This window comes from Balaenoptera physalus (assembly GCF_965194825.1).
Source record: "Balaenoptera physalus genome assembly, chromosome: X".
In the NCBI taxonomy this organism is placed as follows: domain Eukaryota; kingdom Metazoa; phylum Chordata; class Mammalia; order Artiodactyla; family Balaenopteridae; genus Balaenoptera; species Balaenoptera physalus.
Window position 1 is genome coordinate 123,538,586 of NC_138903.1, and position 20,869 is coordinate 123,559,454.

Genomic DNA, 20,869 nt, shown 5'->3' on the forward strand with positions numbered 1-20,869 from the left:
TAATCAAGTTCTACAAGGTAATACCCCTCATTAAAAGTTCTTTAGTTAGAGTGGTTATGAGTTATTTTTATACCTACTATTTATATTTTATAATGTTTTATGCAACTAACAGGTATTATATAATAAAATACAACTGATTTTTTAAAAGGAAGGAAGAAACTTGTGCAAATGAAAATTGAAGAAGAAAAATGAAGCCAGGGTTGAGGTTAATACACAAAATAAATTCCACGAGTCACTGTGAACTTGCATTCATTTATTTGACAAATATTTTTGTTCACCTACCATTTGTTAGGAACTGTGCTATGAACTAGGGGGTATAGAGGTAAAGAAGATAAATACTTTTCCTGTCTTAAAAGAACTTACTCTTTAGTGGGGAGGCAGGTATTCATCAAGTAAACATACAAATGAATGAAAATGTACATCTGTGATAAGTAATATGGAGGAATGTGTAATTTTAGAAACAAAAATAAATAGCTTTTTTGCTTCGGAAGTTATGCTATTCATTGAATGACTAATTGAATGCTGTACTTTGCTATCTGTGAGCCCTACGTTTCCCTGTGAGCTTCCTAGTAGCCAAAGCAAACAAGAAGTATGATTGCTTGTATGAAGCAATTCATTACAAAGGAAGCATAACTATTTCTAGGACCGAGACAAATTTTTCATAAGGGGACTTGAAAAGATGACACATTTCAACAGCATTAATAGCATCTCTACAGTAAATATGTGTCTATTACCAATCACCAGGGATTAGGTTCTTGTCTTGTCTTCCATTGATGGTGTTTTTATTCCAAAGTCTCAGTTGCTCAAAGATTGTGTAAGAAATCTGAGGATCATTGCTCTCCTCCTCTTTCATTTCCACTAGTTGCATACTATCTGGACATTAGTCCATCATTTGATGCTTCCTCCCTACGTAGGTGCTTTATTTAGACCTCCTTTTGGGATTTAAGTTTTAGCATTGTGTCAGAATGTTCTCATCACTTGAGTTGCTGGCCTATAGTTAAATACCCCTGCTGAAGCATGTGTCCATCCCTCAATGTTCATCTCTTAATGAAACTTAACAATAAAACAATGATGAGGACAATAATCATTCTCATTAATAGCACTTTCTAAGGAACAGGCACTGTACTAAGCACTTTATATACGATATTCAATTTAATCCTACCATAACTCTTTGAGGTAGAAAACTGTTCTTTTTTTTTTTTTTTGAGATAAACCTTTTATTATTTAAAAAAAGTTTTTTACAGTATGTCCTTGTTGGTTGTCTATTTTAAATATAGCAGTGTGTACATGTCAATCCCAAACTCCCAATTTATCCCTCCCTCCCACCTTTCCCCTTTGGTAACCATAAGTTTGTTTTCTTAAGTCTGTGAGTCTGTTTCTGTTTTGTAAATAAGTTTATTTGTATCATTTTTAAAAAAAGATTCTGCTTGTAAGCGATATCATATGATATTTGTCTTTGTCTGTCTGACTTCACTTAGTATGATAATCTCCAGGTCCATCCATGTTGCTGCAAATGGCATTACTTCATTCTTTTTAATGGCTGAGTAATATTCCATTGTATATATGTTCCACACCTTCTTTATCCATTCATCTGTCAATGGACATTTAGATGACTTCCATGTCTTGGCTATTGTAAATAGTGCTGCAATGAACATTGGGGTGCAGGTATCCTTTCAAACCATGTTTTTCTCCAGATATATGCCCAGGAATGGGATTGCTGGATCATATGTTAGTTCTATTTTTAGTTTTTAAAGGAACCTTCATACTTTTCTCCATAGTGGTTGCACCAATTTATATTCCCACCAACAGTGTAGGAGGGTTCCCTTTCCTCCACACCCTCTCCAGCATTTATTGTTTGTAGATTTTTTGATGATGGCCATTCTGACTGGTGTGAAGTGATGTCTCATTGTAGTTTTGATTTGCATTTCTCTAATGATTAGTGATGTTGAGCATTCTTTCATGTGTCTGTTGGTCATCTGTACGTCTTCTTTGGAGAAATGTCTATTTAGGTCTTCTGCCCATTTTTTGATTGGATTGTTTGTAGAAAACTACTCTTGTCCCTATTTTAGGATGAGGAAATTGAGACATGGAAAAGTAACTTACTCATAATCACATATCTATTACATGGTCAGTCTGAGCTGTGAACCAAAGGTCATGCACTGAACCACCAAGCTCTCTCCAGTGCCTGTCATTACTAGTAATCTGCCAATGCCTATTTTCCATGCAAGACCCCCTGGACTGGACCAGCCCCTTGGTTATGCCATCATTCATACACTAATTCCTTCATTCAACTAACATTTGTTAAGGATGTCTTATGAGCAAGCAGTATGCTAACCTTAGGGATATGATGGTGAGCAACATATTATAGATACAAGCATACTGGCTGACCTATACTCACTAAAGCACACCATTACAAACTGTGATAGATGCTGTGTAGGAGAGTCCACACAGGAGAACCCAAGATAACCATGAAGTTAGGGACTTGAGACCTGAAAGAATGGGTAGTCATTAAATAGGCAAACTGTGGCATATTTGGGGGTGGGGCAGTGGGAGAGTGTCTTAAGCAGAAGGAATAATTTGTGAGAAAGCTTTGAGATGGTAGGGAATGTACCCAGTTGAGTAAATGAAATAAAACCAGCACGGGTGGAGTAAGAAGACAATGAATAGAGGGGTGTAACACAAGGTAGGAGACTTTGGTAGTGGCCATAACTCTGCTCACATAAGACTTACGAATTGATAGGTTATGGTGGAAGTTATTTTTTTTCAATCAGAAGAGTAATGGAAAGCAGTGGATGGGCTTTAGGTGGATGCCATGCAAAGACTTGTTTTGTTTCTAAACTGATAAACAATTGTGGAAAACATTAGAAAAGGACAGAAGAGGTGGGGAACTACTAGGACACTACTACAGGCACCTGAGTGGCTGCAGAAACCCCTGCCTCTATTCTTTTTTTTTAATTGATATATAATTGGCATATAACATTGTGCATACTTAAGGTGTACAGTGTGTTGATTTCATACATTTATATATTGCCATGATTACCACAGTAGCATTAGCTAATACCTATCACATCACATAATTATCTTTTTTGTAGTGAGAACATTTAAGATCTAGTCTCTTAGCATCTTTGAAGTATATAATACAGTATTGTTGACTGTGACCACAGTGCTGTACATTAGATCTCCAGAACTTATCTTCTAGTTGCAGGTTTGTGCCCTATGACCAACATCTTCCCCACCTCATTGTGATGGCTGGATTTTCAGGGTAATACGACAATTGAGCAGGATTCTACTTGCGTGCATCCCATTTGAATAATCTACTAATTTAGACACACCCTGTTAGAAAGAAATTGATTAAATTGGTCAAATAACTGGTTATTTTGGAAGCAATTTGGTTGGCAATAAATTGAATAGTCACAAACCAGGGCATGTAAAATGTTACTTATATATACATATAATGGAACTCATTTTGGCTTTCAAGCTTCCACATTTGCAAATGGACAGATCTATGCTTTTCTATAATATTCAGTATCATTCAGTAATTTGAAAGCCGAAATCAAGTAATGTAACCTTGCCGCTGTCTCTTTCATAGCTTAATTATTTGGGGTAAAACCTCAGCCCTTAATGGTTTACTTCCCTCCCTTTGTCAGCCTTTCTCCCTTGTGTGATCCGAATTGCTAAGCAGTGGTGGTAGGGGGTGCTTATGCCTTCTTCTGGCATTGTGGAAGTGGTGTCTGGTCAGTGATAACTACAGATTGAGTTTTCTTATGCCTCTCAATCTTTGGGCGTCAGCAGCTCCTCAAGCACCCGATGCACACTAGGGGTTTATTGAGAGTACATCATTTGGTTAAATCAGAAGCAACATTTTTGAGACCTCACTTTTAAATCTAAAACTTGTTCACATGGATTTCTTACAGACTGGACAATTTCAGAATCATTCTGTAGCATCTTTCTAGAATAAGGTCTTATAAACAATAGCTATTCCACAAATATATGATGAACAGATTCTAATTAGTCTCTGAAACTTCCATAAAGTATTGTGCAGCTATTGCTTCATTTTGTTGGAAGTTAGGGGGTAGAAATCAGGGGTAGAGGTTTCAATCAACACATTATTTCCATGTACATTCACCAGATTTGTTTTATGTCTACAATTTGCATATCTAAGCTTCACTAGGCTGTGAGTATAAAAGAGGTCATATTGCCTTTCTTTTCTTATTTTAATGCTTAATTTACAAGAGCTAAATCCTCTACTGACTCCAATGGAGGAATCCCCCAAACAAAGTACACCCAATTGTTTTTGGTGAACTACAAAGAATTATCATGCATATGTTCACAGCTCATCTACAGTGTTCTTCCTTTCCTGTTCTCATGACTCTTAGCCAGTGGCCACTATTTTAGGACATCACCTAAAGAAACTCAGTACTGCCAGGACCATAGTGTCTTCCTAGAGACATCATTGGTAACAAGAGTGCTTTATCCCAGAGTTCACAAGAAGTCTGAGTGGTGCTTGATTCTCTGCAGAGCTGGGAAGATTTGCCCTTGCTATGGATTTCCATCTCATTTTGTCACCTGGGCCCTGAAGTGATACTGTTCAAGTCCAGAGTCTCAGAGATTATCTCAGGAACGTTGTCCCTTTAACTCCTTCAAATTTATATATCACAATTTTATGCAACCAAACAAGAACACTTAATATTTTCATTTCCCATCTCCATCAACATGCATCTCTTTGAGTAAAAAACATAAAGGATATACTTGCCATAGGCATTCACAGAATGAATGCATACTGTCTTTACATATTAACAAGAAATGTGAGGGGCTTTATTTCCAGAATTCAAGTTGTTTTCGACCTAAGTTGAATACAGTGAATTTTGGTTAAAATTCCTTTTTTTTTCCTTGAATGATTTAGATAACCATTTCAACTTCTCACTAAACTGTTCAGAAATAGAGTATATTTTTAAAAAATAATAATAAATTAATAAGTATATCATAGATATGTAACAATAATAAGAGCACACCAATATATAAGCCAAAGGAGAAAATTATCTGTATTTTATTTAGTGATATTTATATTCTTTAGAGGAAATCAAACATAAAAGAGAACATGGTGCAATTCCATTTACTAACTGCTGAGTGGAAAATAAATAGAATATTAAAGACACCGGGGGGGGGGGGAACCCTGCATGATTAACAACATTAGTAATTCTTCTTTCTCAATTATTTTAAAGTTAAAATTATTTTTCATTCTTAAAAGACTATGGAAAAATATCGTCACAGTGGAATATGTAATCTGTTTCTTCATCAGAGGAATATGTGTTTATTGAAATACTGAGATAAGCAAAAAAGAAACACTTTTTCTCATTAACAATTAGAACTTCTGTACAGTAACATTGGTGTCATTAACTTCTAGTTTCTATGTTTTGTGTGCTTAGCTTGCCTAACCACGTCCTTTCTCACTGGCATTTTGTAAAGTTATGCAAAAATCAATTTCTAGAGCATAGATTCTTAAACTTGGTGGCACATTGGAATCATGTAGGAAAGCTATAAAGAAATAACTGTTGTCCTGATCTCACACCTAGAGATTCTGGTTGAACTGGTATGTGATGTGGTCTGGTTGATTTCAGTGCACAGCCAAGTTTGGGAACCTGTGTTCTAGTTAGGCGATTTCTTGGATCATTCCACCACTTCCATGTTGAGCCTTGTTAACTATATGGAGGCAGCATTTTATAAGGTTTAAGAGTACATGTTCTGAATTTTGACTGTTGAAGTCGGAGCTTCCAGTCTACCAGTCATATATATGTCACTTTATATAAATTACTGAACCTGACTAAGCTTCAGTTTCCTCATCTTTAAAATAAGAAGGGCAAGGTTACCTGTCTCAGATTTCTGATGAAGATCAAATTAAATACATTTTGTAAAGTATTCAGCAGAGTCTGACACATAGAGTATACTTAATACCTATTAACAATTCATAATTTTTATTATTAATAAATAATGCATGTAGATCATTTATCAAAGCATCTGGCACACAATGTTTGTTGATATTATTATGTTATTATCGTTATTTAAGCTGCATGGGTCATGACTGCCTTCTGTGGTCATACTACCAAATAGAAGTCCTCTGCGGCAGCCAATTTTTAAAGAGCTTGATTAAGAGATAAATCTATTGCTGCACTTAAAATACAGACTAGAATAAAGCATCTCACCTTTTTCAAGATGAATTTGGATAACAGTTCAGGTTACCTGTTTTCATTTCCAAACTATATCTTTGATAATCAAGCTAGGAATTAAAGTAATTCTGAGGTATTATATACTATATATTGAATAGTTAGAAGGGTTAACTTTCTCCTCTTTTAGATAAACAAATTGCCTCTTATATTTAATGTTTTATAAAAAGAGAAAAAATTTTTTCATATGTACTTGAAAAGTGATGCACAAAACAAATGGTAGCTAAGAGAAAGGAAAAGAAATAATACAAACAATGAAATGAAGAGGGTTGTATCAAATTCTCATTTGGAAAATACCAGCCTCCAACTGATGTGATGTTGGATCCAATGTGTATGCTTATTTTCATAATTTTTTATTTTAAAGTAATTTTAGAATTATAGAAAAGTTGCAAAAATAGCACAAAGCTCCCCCCCATGCTGGTGCTTAACTCAGTTTCCCCTAATGTTAACATCTCACATAACCATAGTACAGTTATCAAAACCAAGAAATTAACATTAGAACATTGCTATTAACTAACCTACAGAATTAATTTGGATTTCATCGGTTTTTCACCTAATGTCCCTTTTCTGTTCCAGGATGCATTGCAGGACACCACATTTTATTTAGTTGTCACGTCTCCTTACTCTCCTCCAATCTGTGACAGTTCCTAAGTCATTCTTTGTCTTTCTGTTTATTTTTATTTATTGAGTTATTTTTATTGAAGTATAGTTGATTTACAATGTTGTGTTAGTTTATGCTGTAAAACAAAGTGATTCAGTTATACATATGTATACATTCTTTTTTTATATTCTTTTCCATTATGGTTTATCACCAGATATTGAATATACTTCCCTGTGCTATATAGTAGGACCTTGTTGTTTAAATATTCTGTATATAATAGTTTGCATCTGATAACCCCAAACTCCCAATCCATCCCTCCCGCACCCCTCTTCTCCCTTAGCAACCACAAGTCTGTTCTCTATGTCTGTGAGATTGTTTCTGTTTTGTAGATAGGTTCATTTGTGTCATATTTTATATTCCACATATAAGTGATATCATATGGTATTTGTCTTTCTGACTTACTTCACTTAGTATGATAATCTCTAGGTCCATCCATGTTGCTGCAAATGGCATTATTTTGTTCTTTTTTATTGCTGCGTAGTGTTCCATTGTGTATACATAACACATCTTTATACATTCATATGTCAATGGACATTTATGTTGTTTCTATATCTTGGCTATTGTGAATAGTGCTTTAATCTCTATTTTATTTCTTCTCTGATCTTTATTATTTCCTTCCTTTTCTGACTTTAGGTTTTGTTCTTCTGTTTCTAGTTCTTTTAGATGATAGGTTAGGTTGTTTGCGAGTTTTCTTGTTTGTGGAGGAAGGCCTGTATCACTATGAACTTCCCTCTAAGAACTGCTTTTGCTGCATCCCATAGATGTGTATGGTTCTGTTTTCATTGTCATTTATCTCAATATATTTTTTAATTTCCTCTTTGATTTCATCACTGACCCATTAGTTTTTTAGCAGCATGTTGTTTAATCTCCACGTAATCATTTTTTTCTCATTTCTTTTTTCTGTGGTTGATTTCTAGTTTCATGCCACTGTGGCCAGAAAAGATGCTTGAAATAATTTCTGTGCTCTTGAATTTGTTGAAGCTTGTTTTGTGCCATAGCATGTGGTCAATCCTAGAGAATGACCTATGTGCACTTGAAAAGAATATGTATTATGTTTTGTTTGGGTTTTTTTTTTGATGTAATGCCCTGAAAATATCAATTAAGTCTAACTGTTCTATTGTGTCATTTAGGATCTCTGTTGCCTTAGTGATTTTCTGTCCGGAAGATCTGTCCATTGATGTGAGTGGGGTGTTAAAGTCTCCTATTATTATTGTATTCCCATCAATTTCTCCCTTTATGTCTGTTATTATTTGTTTTATGTATTGGGTGCTTCTATATTGGGTGCATATATGTTGACAAGTGTAATATCCTCTTCTTGTATTGATCCTTTTATCATTATATTGTGTCCTTCTTTATCCTTCTTTATGGACTTTGTCTTAAAGTCTGTTCTGTCTGATATGAGTATTGCTACTCCTGTTTTCTTGTCATTTCCATTTGCATGAAATATCTTTTTCCATCCTCTCACTTTCAATTTATGTGTGCCCTTTGCCCTAAAAGTGGATCTCTTGTAGGCAGCATATTGTAGGCTCTTTTTTTTTAAAATCCAATCTGCCACCCTATGTCTTTTGATTGGAGCGTTTGGTCCATGGACATTAAGGTAATTTTTGATAGATATGTGTTTATTGCCCTTTTAAACCTTGTTTTCCAGTTGATTCTGTATTTCTTCTTTGTTCCTTTCTTTTTCTTCTTGTTTTTCCTTTTGTGGTTTGATGAATTCCTTTTATATTATGCTTGTGTTCTCCTTTTTTGGTTTTTGTGAATCTATTGTATGTTTTTGATTTGTGGTTACCCTGTTTTTCAAGTATGTTAACCCTTTCCTATATCTACTTGCTTTAGACTGATAGTCAATTAGACTCAAACACATTCCAAATAAAAGAAAAAACTCTACATTTTATTACTCTCCTCCTCTACATGTTATGATTTTGATGTCCTCCTTTACATCTTCTTCTTTTCCTTTTTGCTGTTCATTGTGGTTATCATTGTTTTCACAAGAATTAAAAAAAATTGTTTTTCTTTTAATCTGTTTACTAGCTTATTTAAGTGATTCACTTTCCAGTTGCAATTTTCTCTTTCCTATAGTTTCTTCTTTTCTATTTAGAGAAGACCTTTCAATATTTCTTTTACAATAGGTTTAGTATTGCTGTAATCTTTTAGTTTTTGCTTGTCTAAGAAATTCTTTATCTCTCCTTCTATTCTAAATGATAATCTTGCTGGGTAGAGTACCCTAAGTTGCAGATTTTTCCCTTTCAGAACTTTGAATATGTCTTGCCACTCCCTTCTGGCCTGGAATGTTTCTGAAGAGAAATCAGCTAAAAGCCTTATGGGGGTTCCCTTATAATTAACACCTTGTTTTTCTCTTGCTGCCTTTAGAATCCTCTCTTTATATTTAACTTTTGCCATTTTAATTATAATATATCTCACTGTAGGTCTGTTTGTGTTCATCTTGTTTGTGACCCTCTGTGCTTCCTATTCCTGGATATCTGTTTCCTTCTTTAGGCTTGGGAAGTTTTCAGCCATAATATCTTCAAATACATTTTCAATCCACTTTTCTCTTTCTTCTCCTTCTGTAATTCCTACTGTACGTAGATTGGCATGCTTTATATTATCCCATAGGTCTCATATTCCTTTCGTTTTTTTTCATTTGGCTTTCTGTCTGCCGTTCTGATTGGGTAATTTCCATTATTCTATCTTCCAGATCACTTATTCATTCTTCTGCATTATTCATTCTGCTATTCATTGCCTTTAGCTCGCCTTTCATCTCAGCAAATGAGGTTTCTAATTTTTCTTGGCTCCTCTTTATAGTTTCTAGTTCCTTTTTACAGTAATCTGCATTTCTATCAATGGCCTTTCTTAATTTCTTCAGTATTTTCATTATCTCCTTTTTGAACTTGGTATCTATCAGGCTGAAGAGGTCTGTTTCATTGTTTTTTCAGGGGAGTTCTCTTGATCTTTTAACTGGGAGTGGTTCCCCTGCTTCCTCATTTTAATTAGATTTCTCTTACTCTGTGAGTTTAGGAGAAACAGTTATCTACTGTGGTCTTGGAGGCCTGTTTTTATGTGGGAGCATCCCTTGTAGCTGGCGTGGGTTTAATATTTTTGGTGTGAGGGCTGTTTTTAGTATGGGTGCCTGCTGCCTGTTTCCTGTGTGTCCTGGCTCTTATCCCCTTGAGAGGGCGTATGACTGATGTTGTGGTGACCAGAGTCTGCACCGGATGTTGAGCAGGACCTCCTCTTTGCTGTGTGGTTGTCACAGCCCTGTTGGGGGCAGGGTCTATTCCCTAGTTGTTGGAGTAGAAGCCCCCAGATCTGTTTCTGTGCTACATTTCTGAGCTGCGGTGTGAGGTAGGTGGGATTGGAGCGCTTCCACTGGGAGAGGAGCCACTAAGTATTCCTTTGCTGGAGCTGTCCACCTAGGAGTGCACTCTGTTGTGTCATTTGTCACCCATTGCACAGGCTCACAAAGTACACTGTTGTTAGCACTGCCCTTGGCCCCGCCTCAACAGTGGGAAGGCCTGGCAGTCAGCCCTGGTGTCCCTCAGGGGCTGTTTTCACAAGGCCATCAGCACAGATCCACTGATGTCAGGTCTCAGGACCACAGTCCCCGCACACCTGGACCTGCTCTGGGAGCTGTGGAGGCAGCCCAGATACTGGCGTGGCCCAGCCCCCACATGCATGTGCCCATAAAGCCCACAGTTGCTAAGGCCAGGCCCGTCCCAGCTGCAGGAGCACCCATTGTCCACTCTGATGTCTGGCAGGTGCTGAGTTTACAAAGCTGGTGGTGGCTTGCACAACCATGGGGAGAGATTTCAGCCCTGCTTCCTACCTAAGTGACATGGTCCCTGGGGCTCACCTGTGATTTCAGCCCTGCCTTGTGTGTGGCCAACCCACTGGAGCTTGTTCCCTGAGCCTGGCGGGGCGGTGGCTGGAGCCTGCCAAGGCAGCGGCTAGTGAGCTGAGAAAGAGGCTGCTGTGGTGGGTCCTGCCCCTCCCTTTGTGGGCCACTTAACAATGGCACTTCACTTCTATTATGGGCCCAGGCTTCTGCATACACCCCTGGTTGCATATTCTGTCAGTGTTAAAAAAGAAAGAAAACCAATCTTTTAAAATAAAATGATTGTATGAATCAGAGGGAAAAGAACATTTATCATTATTAGCACCACCGTCTCCATTGAAGATTTTCTCAGCTGCATGAGAGCTAGTTCATATTTATAGATTTTGCTTTCTGCATGAAGGCATGGGGCCAAGACAGCAGGCAAAAGAGGAAGAAGACTTGCACAAAGCCAGGAATGCCTCTGATTCTGGGCAGGCAGCAATAGGGTGATATGCAGACTTAGGAAGGCTGCCAAAATCCTTAGGCCTTGGTATTCATTGATCCCCAGTATATAGTGGGTATAGCTTTAATTAGGATGAGTGTTGTCTTCTTTAGTGTTCTTTCTTTTTTTTTTTTATTTCTGATTAGATTCTCTCACCCTGTTGTTTAACTTATAGTGCATGCTCAAAATGCATTTCTTGAATGAATGAATGAATGAATGGTTGGTTGGCTGGCTGGCTTGTTGAGTATTAGCTGTTAAGGACCAAGGGAAACAGAACCACAACCTGAAGCTCAACAGTTAATGACAGCTACACCCATGATTTCCCAGCTGCTTTCAGGGTCAAATTTAGTAGTGAGTGGGGCAGAGGTTTCTGGAGAATCTTTTATCCACACTCTGGGCAAAGGCCTTATGAGCTCAAAGAGGATAATGAAGCTGAAACTAGTGATGAGTTTTCTCAGGAGTCTGTCTTCAGTAATTGATCGTTCCTTCAACCTATTGATTTTTCCTTTAAAGAAAAATTACTTTCTTTCTCTTTTCTAGTTACTATGAATGAACAGCAGCATTAATCATTGTGAGCAATTCTTACTCCAATTTAATTTAGCTGTCATCCATAAAATATCCCAGTCTTAGGAATAAAGTAGGATTATTGTTTGCCGTCATTTCCTTATTTTTTCCGTCTCTTGATTTGATCAAAACCAATATAAACTAAATGATTTCAGAGTTTCAGATGGGAAAGCTACATTCTCATAGGGATATAAACTTGCTACTTAACACTAAGTAGTTCTTTGACAGCAAATGATACTTTGGAATTAAAAAAGAAGATAACAAATTTCTGCACGTGCATATCTCTTTATTAGCAGCACCTATATGCCTTGAAGTGATACATAAACTATCTTAGAGCAGTCTATTTTAAGTTGATAACTTATTTCAATTGCATGTAAAAATTCCACACTTTTTCTCACCCTCCACACACATTTTGTTTTTGTGTCACGATTTCAATATTTTTATATTGTGTATCTATTAACAAATTATTGTAGCTGTATTTATTTTAATAATTCTGTCTTTTCACTTTTATACTAAAGTTAAAAGTGATTTACACACCACTACCATCACAGCATTAGAGTTTTCTGAATTTGACTATATGCTTACCTTTACCAGCGCTGGGTTCCCAGATGGATGGGACTGTCTCCGGGATCTCAGTCCAGTGGAGCTGGAGCTGAGTTACATGGCTGTTGTCGAGTCTGCGATTGGCAGGCCTGTCACCAGGGGCACAAGCATGTGTGGTTCCTCCCCGATCCCTAGGTGGATGGGACAGCTCTGGGACCACGCTGGAGCAGAGTGGGAGGCAGTTCATGGGGCCACTTCTAGGTCTGCAGTCAAGTCCATAGACAGTGGGCCTGTTACCAGGTACACAGACAGGTTTGGCTCCCACTAGGTCTGAGAGAGCTCCTACATGGTTCCAGAGTGGGTCCCTGGATGGACAGAACTGCCTCCAGGACCATTGTAGAGTGGGCTGGATCCAGGTCACAGGGCTCCTTTCAGGGTCCATACTCAGGAATGAAGTCAGCAGACCTGTCATGGGGGCCTTGGACAGGTGTGTCTCCTGCAAGTTTCCTGGGTGGGTGGATATCCAGTTTTCCCAGTACCATTTGTTGAAAAGTCTGTCTTTCCCCTATTTGAATGGTCTTGGCACACTTGTTGAAAATGACTTTATTTTTTAATGAACATTGAATCTTTTGTTTTATTTTTAACAGATAAAAGGTATTGGTCCTTATCAGACCTCAAATATGAATGTTTAATCTACCATCCCATACACCTAATGTATGCTATGCATTCAGCTGACATCAAATATAATTCATTTCAATAAATATTCAGTATTTTGGAGACAGTCATATAAAATGATGTCACAGCATACTACTAGACTGGTTCATATATAGGCCACTTTTCCCAATGTTAAAATTATTCAAACTTTTGGAGCCTGAATACGTCAGGAAGAAATAAAGAAGGGTCATATATATTTTGTGTGTGATCTTAGTCAACAAACTCAAAAGAATATTGTTAATGAACATTTTTAATTGATTTCTCATTTTTCATTAAGAGCCATAGATCATCTTGCCAAATCGACAAATGCTTTATATCATCAGCTATTTGGGTTTGCAGTTCCATGTTGGCAGCATACATGTTGTACTATTAAACGCGTTGTCAGTAGCACTGACAACAGTGATGAGACAAGGGAAAATAAATCACATTAACCTTTCCATTGAGCCATTATGAACAGTCTGTTAAAGAGAAAAAAAAAAGGTACTTTTTGAACATTTACTTAAGAACAAAAGAAGAAGTCTCAGGGAAAAGCATGTCTCTGTTTGCAGCCTCACCACGGGGAAATCTAATTCATGTTTGCTTAAATTTACTGTAAGAAAAGACCTTGAAAAGGAGACAGTCTTTGTTCTAGTGTTCTCATTTAATCCATACATGAGTGAACTGTGATAAGAACTGCACCTAAGTGATTTGTAGAAGTCCTTCCCAATCCTGTCTCCTTTTAAAGGAGTTTGTTCTGTATAGTGGGAATATTCATGTGAATGATAAATGAGAACATTGAAAGTCACACAACTTTTGGGAAACATGGAAAATCCCATAGGATTTTCTTTCCAATTTTCTTATCTAGGCTGTATTTATTATAGTGTAACTGTTTATATAGAAATAAATAGTTTAGAACCTTGGAAACTTTACCATCTCCAAAAACAATATATTTAGCAGTTCTAACAAGCTTGGATTTTTGAATAGAATTCTAAATTGAAGATGAAGAAAATAAGTTAAAGGGTATCTTCTCCAATACATCAGTGAATGTGCAAAAGAAACACATGCAAGTAAGGCCAGTTATCTAAACCATGTTGAAACGATTTAGAGAGGGATAAAGTTTTTGAGACTTGAAAGAAATTCAGTTCTTTTTCTTTTTTGCAAACAAATGAAATCTAGGCTAACAAAGTGGGGCTAAAGATAGGAAGAGTTTAATGACTGTCAAGAGCATCCCAATGCTTTCTAAGAGAATAATTTCTAAATGCTTGAAAACAATTTGCTAGTTATACTAATTTTTTTTTATTGGTAGATGTATGAAATGTGGAATAAACATCAACTGGGCCTGAGTTCAATTTTTAAATTAATTCCTAGTTAAAGCAGATTCTACCATCCATCTGAGTATGAGAGCAAGAAACTTCATCTGTGTTCAAACTTACAACAAAATTTTTGTGATTTGGGGGCCATATTCTCTAAATATTTCCATTTTTTGGCAGACATTTCAAGAGGCCCTACATCAATTTTGCAAGTTTAGCTTAGGTTAGCTTTATTGACTTTGTAATTTTACTTAGTTTGAAGAAGAAGAAAGAAGAAAAGGAAGAAGAGGAGAGGGGAAGGGGAAGGAGGGGGAGGGGAGGACGAGGAGGAGAAGAACAACAACAATAATAGCAATGACAACAAGAAACCAGCTGTTTCCATGATAGTGTCCTTTTCTTAACTTGGGTTTGGGTTTAAACAGAAAATGCACTGCTCGTATAAGTATTTTTAAAGCACCGCTTGAAGCAAACAAATATCTACAGTTGTGACTTAAAAAACATCTGGAAATGGAGGTAAGGTCAGATAGCAAAAGGAAAACAGCACTTTAAAAGGAAAAGTAAGAGAAAGTTTTTTCTCTTTCTTGGTTCTTTGATGAAGAGAGTATTGGAATTCTCTCAGAACATAGTATTTTGGAGCTGTAGGCCCAATCTTCAAACTTTCCAAGATAATAATTTGACACAGTTGGTTGTTTTGCCTTTTTCCATTTCAATTTCCTGGGTAGTCATAAAGTACTTTATCTCCAGCACAGAATGGGCTAGTCTGTTATTCCAAAACGCAAGAAGGTATGTGAAATCTAGTCTATGACTTGATGAGCATTTGACTTTCCTATAAAACGTGTTTCTTTCAGGTTCCTCTATGCAAAATATTTATTTTTGGATAAGGCACACTAAGCAAGTACTATTTAGGTCTTGTTTAAATATGGGCAAGCAACCCCTGTTACAAAACTTATCAGGTGACATAACAGGTAATCCCCAAATAATCAAGCAGTATCCATTATCAATTCAATTCAACAAAATTATGGAATACTTCTGGTTTGCCAAGCACAGTGTGCAGGGAACTACAGATAGAATAGTGAGCAAAACATAAATTAAGGCTGTTACAGGTTAATGTACTTTACTGAAATTATAATCAATGAGTCATAGTCAAGACTCAAGACAATGTCTTCTGACAATAAAGCAATGCTTTTGTCCATTATATCCATATGTAAATATTACACATCTATGCATTCTTACTTTGAGAGGTCATCGTTGAGACTGTTCAGTAGCATTGGCCACATAGGCATGAAATATGCATAATATATATGTGGATATAAAATATGTATACATTTTTATTGATATACTACTAAAGGAATTCATGCTATTTCTCAGACATCTTTAAAATGATTCATTTTCTTTATATGGCACAATGTAGTGATTGAGGGCATGGATCTTCTAGCCAAAAGGACAAATTTTGTATTCTGGCTCTGCTGCTTAGTGGCTGTCCAACCTTGGACAATTTATTTAACATCTTTGTGCCTCGGTTTCCTCAGTTTTACAATTACTATAGAGTACTTACTTTACCTAGTTGCCATGAAAATTAAATGAGTTACTATTGATGTTTACAAAATTTTTAGAATAGTGTCAGGTACCAAGAAAATATAATATGTGTTTGTTAAATGTGTATAATAAAGAAATGTTTTAAAGGCCTTTGAGTGTATCTTTTTTTTTTTTTAATGTCTGAAACGTTTATATTAACATATTTCCATACATATTTCCATACAAATACAAGATTTTTAGAAATTTCATGTAATGTCTGAAACATTTATATTAACATATTTCCATACAAATACAAATATAAGATTTTTAGAAATTTCATGTAATGTCTGAAACATTTATATTAACATATTTCCATACATATAACCCAATGAAAGTTTAGTATTAGTTGTTTTGTTTGTTTTTTTATACTGCAGGTTCTTATTAGGCATCAATTTTATACACATCAGTGTATACATGTCAATCCCAATCGCCCAATTCAGCACACCACCATCCCCACCTCACCGCAGTTTTCCCCCCTTGGTGTCCATATGTCCATTCTCTACATCTGTGTCTCAACTTCTGCCCTGCAAACTGGCTCATCTGTACCATTTTTCTAGGTTCCACATACATGCATTAATATATGATATTTGTTTTTCTCTTTCTGACTTACTTCACTCTGTATGACAGTCTCTAGATCCATCCACGTCTCAACAAATGACTCAATTTCGTTCCTTTTTTTGGCTGAGTAATATTCCATTGTATATATGTACCACATCTTCCTTATCCATTCGTCTGTTGATGGGCATTTAGGTTGCTTCCATGACCTGGCTATTGTAAATAGTGCTGCAATGAACATTCGGGTGCATGTGTCTTTTTGAAGTACGGTTTTCTCTGGGTATATGCCCAGTAGTGGGATTGCTGGGTCATATGGTAATTCTATTTTTAGTTTTTTAAGGAACCTCCATATTGTTCTCCATAGTGGCTGTATCAATTTACATTCCTACCAACAGTGCAAGAGGGTTCCCTTTTCTCCACACCCTCTCCAGCATTTGTTGTTTGTAGATTTTCTGATGATGCCCATTCTAACAGGAGTGAGGTGATACCTCATTATAGTTTTGATTTGCATTTCTCTAATAATTAGTGATGTTGAGCATCTTTTCATGTGCTTCGTGGCCGTCTGTATGTCTTCTTTGGAGAAATGTCTATTTAGGTCTTCTGCCCATTTTTGGATTGGGGTGTTTGTTTCTTTGATATTGAGCTGAATGAGCTGTTTATATATTTTGGAGATTAATCCTTTGTCCGTTGATTCGTTTGCAAATATTTTCTCCCATTCTGAGGGTTGTCTTTTCGTCTTGTTTATGGTTTCCTTTGCTGTGCAAAAGCTTTGAAGTTTCATTAGGTCCCACTTGTTTATTTTTGTTTTTATTTCCATTACTCTAGGAGGTGGATCAAAAAAGATCTTGCTGTGATTTATGTCAAAGAGTGTTCTTCCTATGTTTTCCTCTAAGAGTTTTATAGTGTCCAGTCTTATATTTAGGTCTCTAATCCATTTTGAATTTATTTTTGTGTATGGTGTTAGGGAGTATTCTAATTTCATTCTTTTACATGTAGCTGTCCAGTTTTCCCAGCACCACTTATTGAAGAGACTGTCTTTTCTCCATTGTATATCTTTGCCTCCTTTGTCATAGATTAGTTGACCATAGGTGCGTGGGTTAATCTCTGGGCTTTCTATCTTGTTCCATTGATCTATGTTTCTGTTTTTGTGCCAGTACCATATTGTCTTGATTACTGTAGCTTTGTAGTATAGTCTGAAGTCAGGGAGTCTGATTCCTCCAGCTCCATTTTTTTGCCTCAAGACTGCTTTGGCTATTCGGGGTCTTTTGTGTCTCCATACAAATTTTAAGATGATTTGTTCTAGCTCCATAAAAAATGCCATTGGTAATTTGATAGGGATTGCACTGAATCTGTAGATTGCTTTGGGTAGTATACTCATTTTCACAATGTTGATTCTTCCAATCCAAGAACACGGTATATCTCTCCATCTGTTGGTATCATCTTTAATTTCTTTCATCAGTGTCTTATAGTTTTCTGCATACAGGTCTTTTGTCTCCCTAGGTAGGTTTATTCCTAGGTATTTTATTCTTTTTGTTGCAATGGTAAATGGGAGTGTTTCCATAATTTCTCTTTCAGATTTTTCATCATTAGTGTATAGGAATGCAAGAGATTTCTGTGCATTAATTTTGTATCCTGCAACTTTACCATATTCATTAATTAGCTCTAGCAGTTTTCTGGTGGCAGTTTTAGGATTCTCTATGTATAGTATCATGTCATCCGCAAACAGTGACAGTTTTACTTCCTCTTTTCCAATTTGTATTCCTTTTATTTCTTTTTCTTCTCTGATTGCCGTGGCTAGGACTTCCAGAACTATGTTGAATAATAGTGGTGAGAGTGGACATCCTTGTCTCGTTCCTGATCTTAGAGGAAATGCTTTCAGTTTTTCACCATTGAGAATGATGTTTGCTGTGGGTTTGTCATATATGGCCTTTATTATGTTGAGGTAGGTTCCCTCTATGCCCACTTTCTGGAGAGTTTTTATCAGGAATGGGTGTTGAATTTTGTCAAAAGCTTTTCCTGCATCTATTGAGATGATCATATGGTTTTTATTCTTCAATTTGTTAATATGGTGTATCACATTGATTGATTTGCGTATATTGAAGAATCCTTGCATCCCTGGGATAAATCCCACTTGATCGTGGTGTATGATCCTTTTAATGTGTTGTTGGATTCTGTTTGCTAGTATTTTGTTGAGGATTTTTGCATCTATATTCATCAGTGATATTGGTCTGTAATTTTCTTTTTTTGTAGTGTCTTTGTCTGGTTTTGGTATCAGGGTGATGGTGGCCTCATAGAATGAGTTTGGGAGTGTTCCTTCCTCTGCAATTTTTTGGAAGAGTTTGAGAAGGATGGGTGTTAGCTCTTCTCTAAATGTTTGATAGAATTCACCTGTGAAGCCATCTGGTCCTGGACTTTTGTTTGTTGGAAGATTTTTAATCACAGTTTCAATTTCATTACTTGTGATTGGTCTGTTCATATTTTCTGTTTCTTCCTGATTCAGTCTTGGAAGGTTATACCTTTCTAAGAATTTGTCCATTTCTTCCAGGTTGTCCATTTTATTGGCATAAAGTTGCTTATAGTAGTCTCTTAGGATGTTTTGTATTTCTGCGGTGTCTGTTGTAACTTCTCCTTTTTCATTTCTGATTTTATTGATTTGAGTCCTCTCCCTCTTTTTCTTGATGCGTCTGGCTAATGGCTTATCAATTTTATTTATCTTCTCAAAGAACCAACTTTTAGTTTTATTGATCTTTGCTATTGTTTTCTTTGTTTCTATTTCATTTATTTCTGCTCTGATCTTTATGATTTCTTTCCTTCTGCTAACTTTGGGTTTTGTTTGTTCTTCTTTCTCTAGTTTCTTTAGGTGTAAGGTTAGATTGTTTACTTGAGATTTTTCTTGTTTCTTTAGGTAGGCTTGTATAGCTATAAACTTCCCTCTTAGAACCGCTTTTGCTGCATCCCATAGGTTTTGGGTCGTCGTGTTTTCATTGTCATTTGTCTCTAGGTATTTTTTTATTTCCTCTTTGATTTCTGCAGTGATCTCTTGGTTATTTAGTAACGTATTGTTTAGCCTCCATGTGTTTGTCTTTTTTACGTTTTTTTCCCTGTAATTCATTTCTAATCTCATAGCGTTGTGGTCAGAAATGCTTGGTATGATTTCAGTTTTCTTAAATTTACTGAGGCTTGATTTGTGACCCAAGATGTGATCTATCCTGGAGAATGTTCCGTGCGCACTTGAGAAGAACGTGTAATCTGCTGTTTTTGGATGGAATGTCCTATATATATCAATTAAATCTATCTGGTCTATTGTGTCATTTAAAGCTTCTGTTTCCTTATTTATTTTCATTTTGGATGATCTGTCCATTGGTGTAAGTGAAGTGTTAAAGTCCCCCACTATTATTGTGTTACTGTCGATTTCCTCTTTTATAGCTGTTAGCAGTTGCCTTATGTATTGAGGTGCTCCTATGTTGAGTGCATATATATTTATAATTGTTATATCTTCTTCTTGGATTGATCCCTGGATCATTATGTAGTGTCCTTCCTTGTCTCTTGTAACATTTTTTATTTTAAAGTCTATTTTATCTGATATGAGTATAGCTACTCCAGCTTTCTTTTGATTTCCATTTGCATGGAATATCTTTTTCCATCCCCTCACTTTCAGTCTGTATGTGTCCCTAGGTCTAAAGTGGGTCTCTTGTAGACAGCATATATATGGGTCTTGTTTTTGTATCCATTCAGCCAGTCTATGTCTTTTGGTTGGGGCGTTTAATCCATTCACGTTTAAGGTAATTATCGATATGTATGTTCCTATGACCATTTTCTTAATTGTTTTGGGTTTGTTTTTGTAGGTCCTTTTCTTCTCTTGTGTTTCCCACTTAGAGAAGTTCCTTTAGCATTTGTTGTAGAGCTGGTTTGGTGGTGCTGAATTCTCTTAGCTTTTGCTTGTCTGTAAAGCTTTTGATTTCTCCATCAAATCTAAATGAGATCCTTGCCGGGTAGAGTAATCTTGGTTGTAGGTTCTTCCCTTTCATCACTTTAAGTATATCATGCCACTCCCTTCTGGCTTGCAGAGTTTCTGCTGAGAAATCAGCTGTTAACCTTATGGGAGTTCCCTTGTATGTTATTTGTCGTTTTTCCCTTGCTGCTTTCAATAATTTTTCTTTGTCTTTAATTTTTGCCACTTTGATTACTATGTGTCTCGGCGTGTTTCTCCTTGGGTTTATTCTGTATGGGACTCTCTGCGCTTCCTGGACTTGGGTGGCTATTTCCTTTCCCATGTTAGGGAAGTTTTCGACTATAATCTCTTCAAATATTTTCTCTGGTCCTTTCTCTCTCTCTTCTCCTTCTGGGACCCCTATAATGCGAATGTTGTTGCGTTTAATGTTGTCCCAGAGGTCTCTTAGGCTGTCTTCATTTCTTTTCATTCTTTTTTCTTTA

At 36.4% G+C, this 20,869-nt stretch overlaps 1 long non-coding RNA gene across 1 annotated transcript; it reads right to left on the bottom strand.

The window, feature by feature from the left end:
• Positions 1-1,564: 1,564 nt before the first annotated feature.
• LOC309652050 lies at positions 1,565-16,002 on the bottom strand. Its single transcript, XR_014258543.1, has 2 exons — positions 15,333-16,002; positions 1,565-15,104 (listed from the first exon to the last, which is right to left on the bottom strand). It is a non-coding gene; the product is annotated as an uncharacterized lncRNA (long non-coding RNA).
• Positions 16,003-20,869: the final 4,867 nt, after the last annotated feature.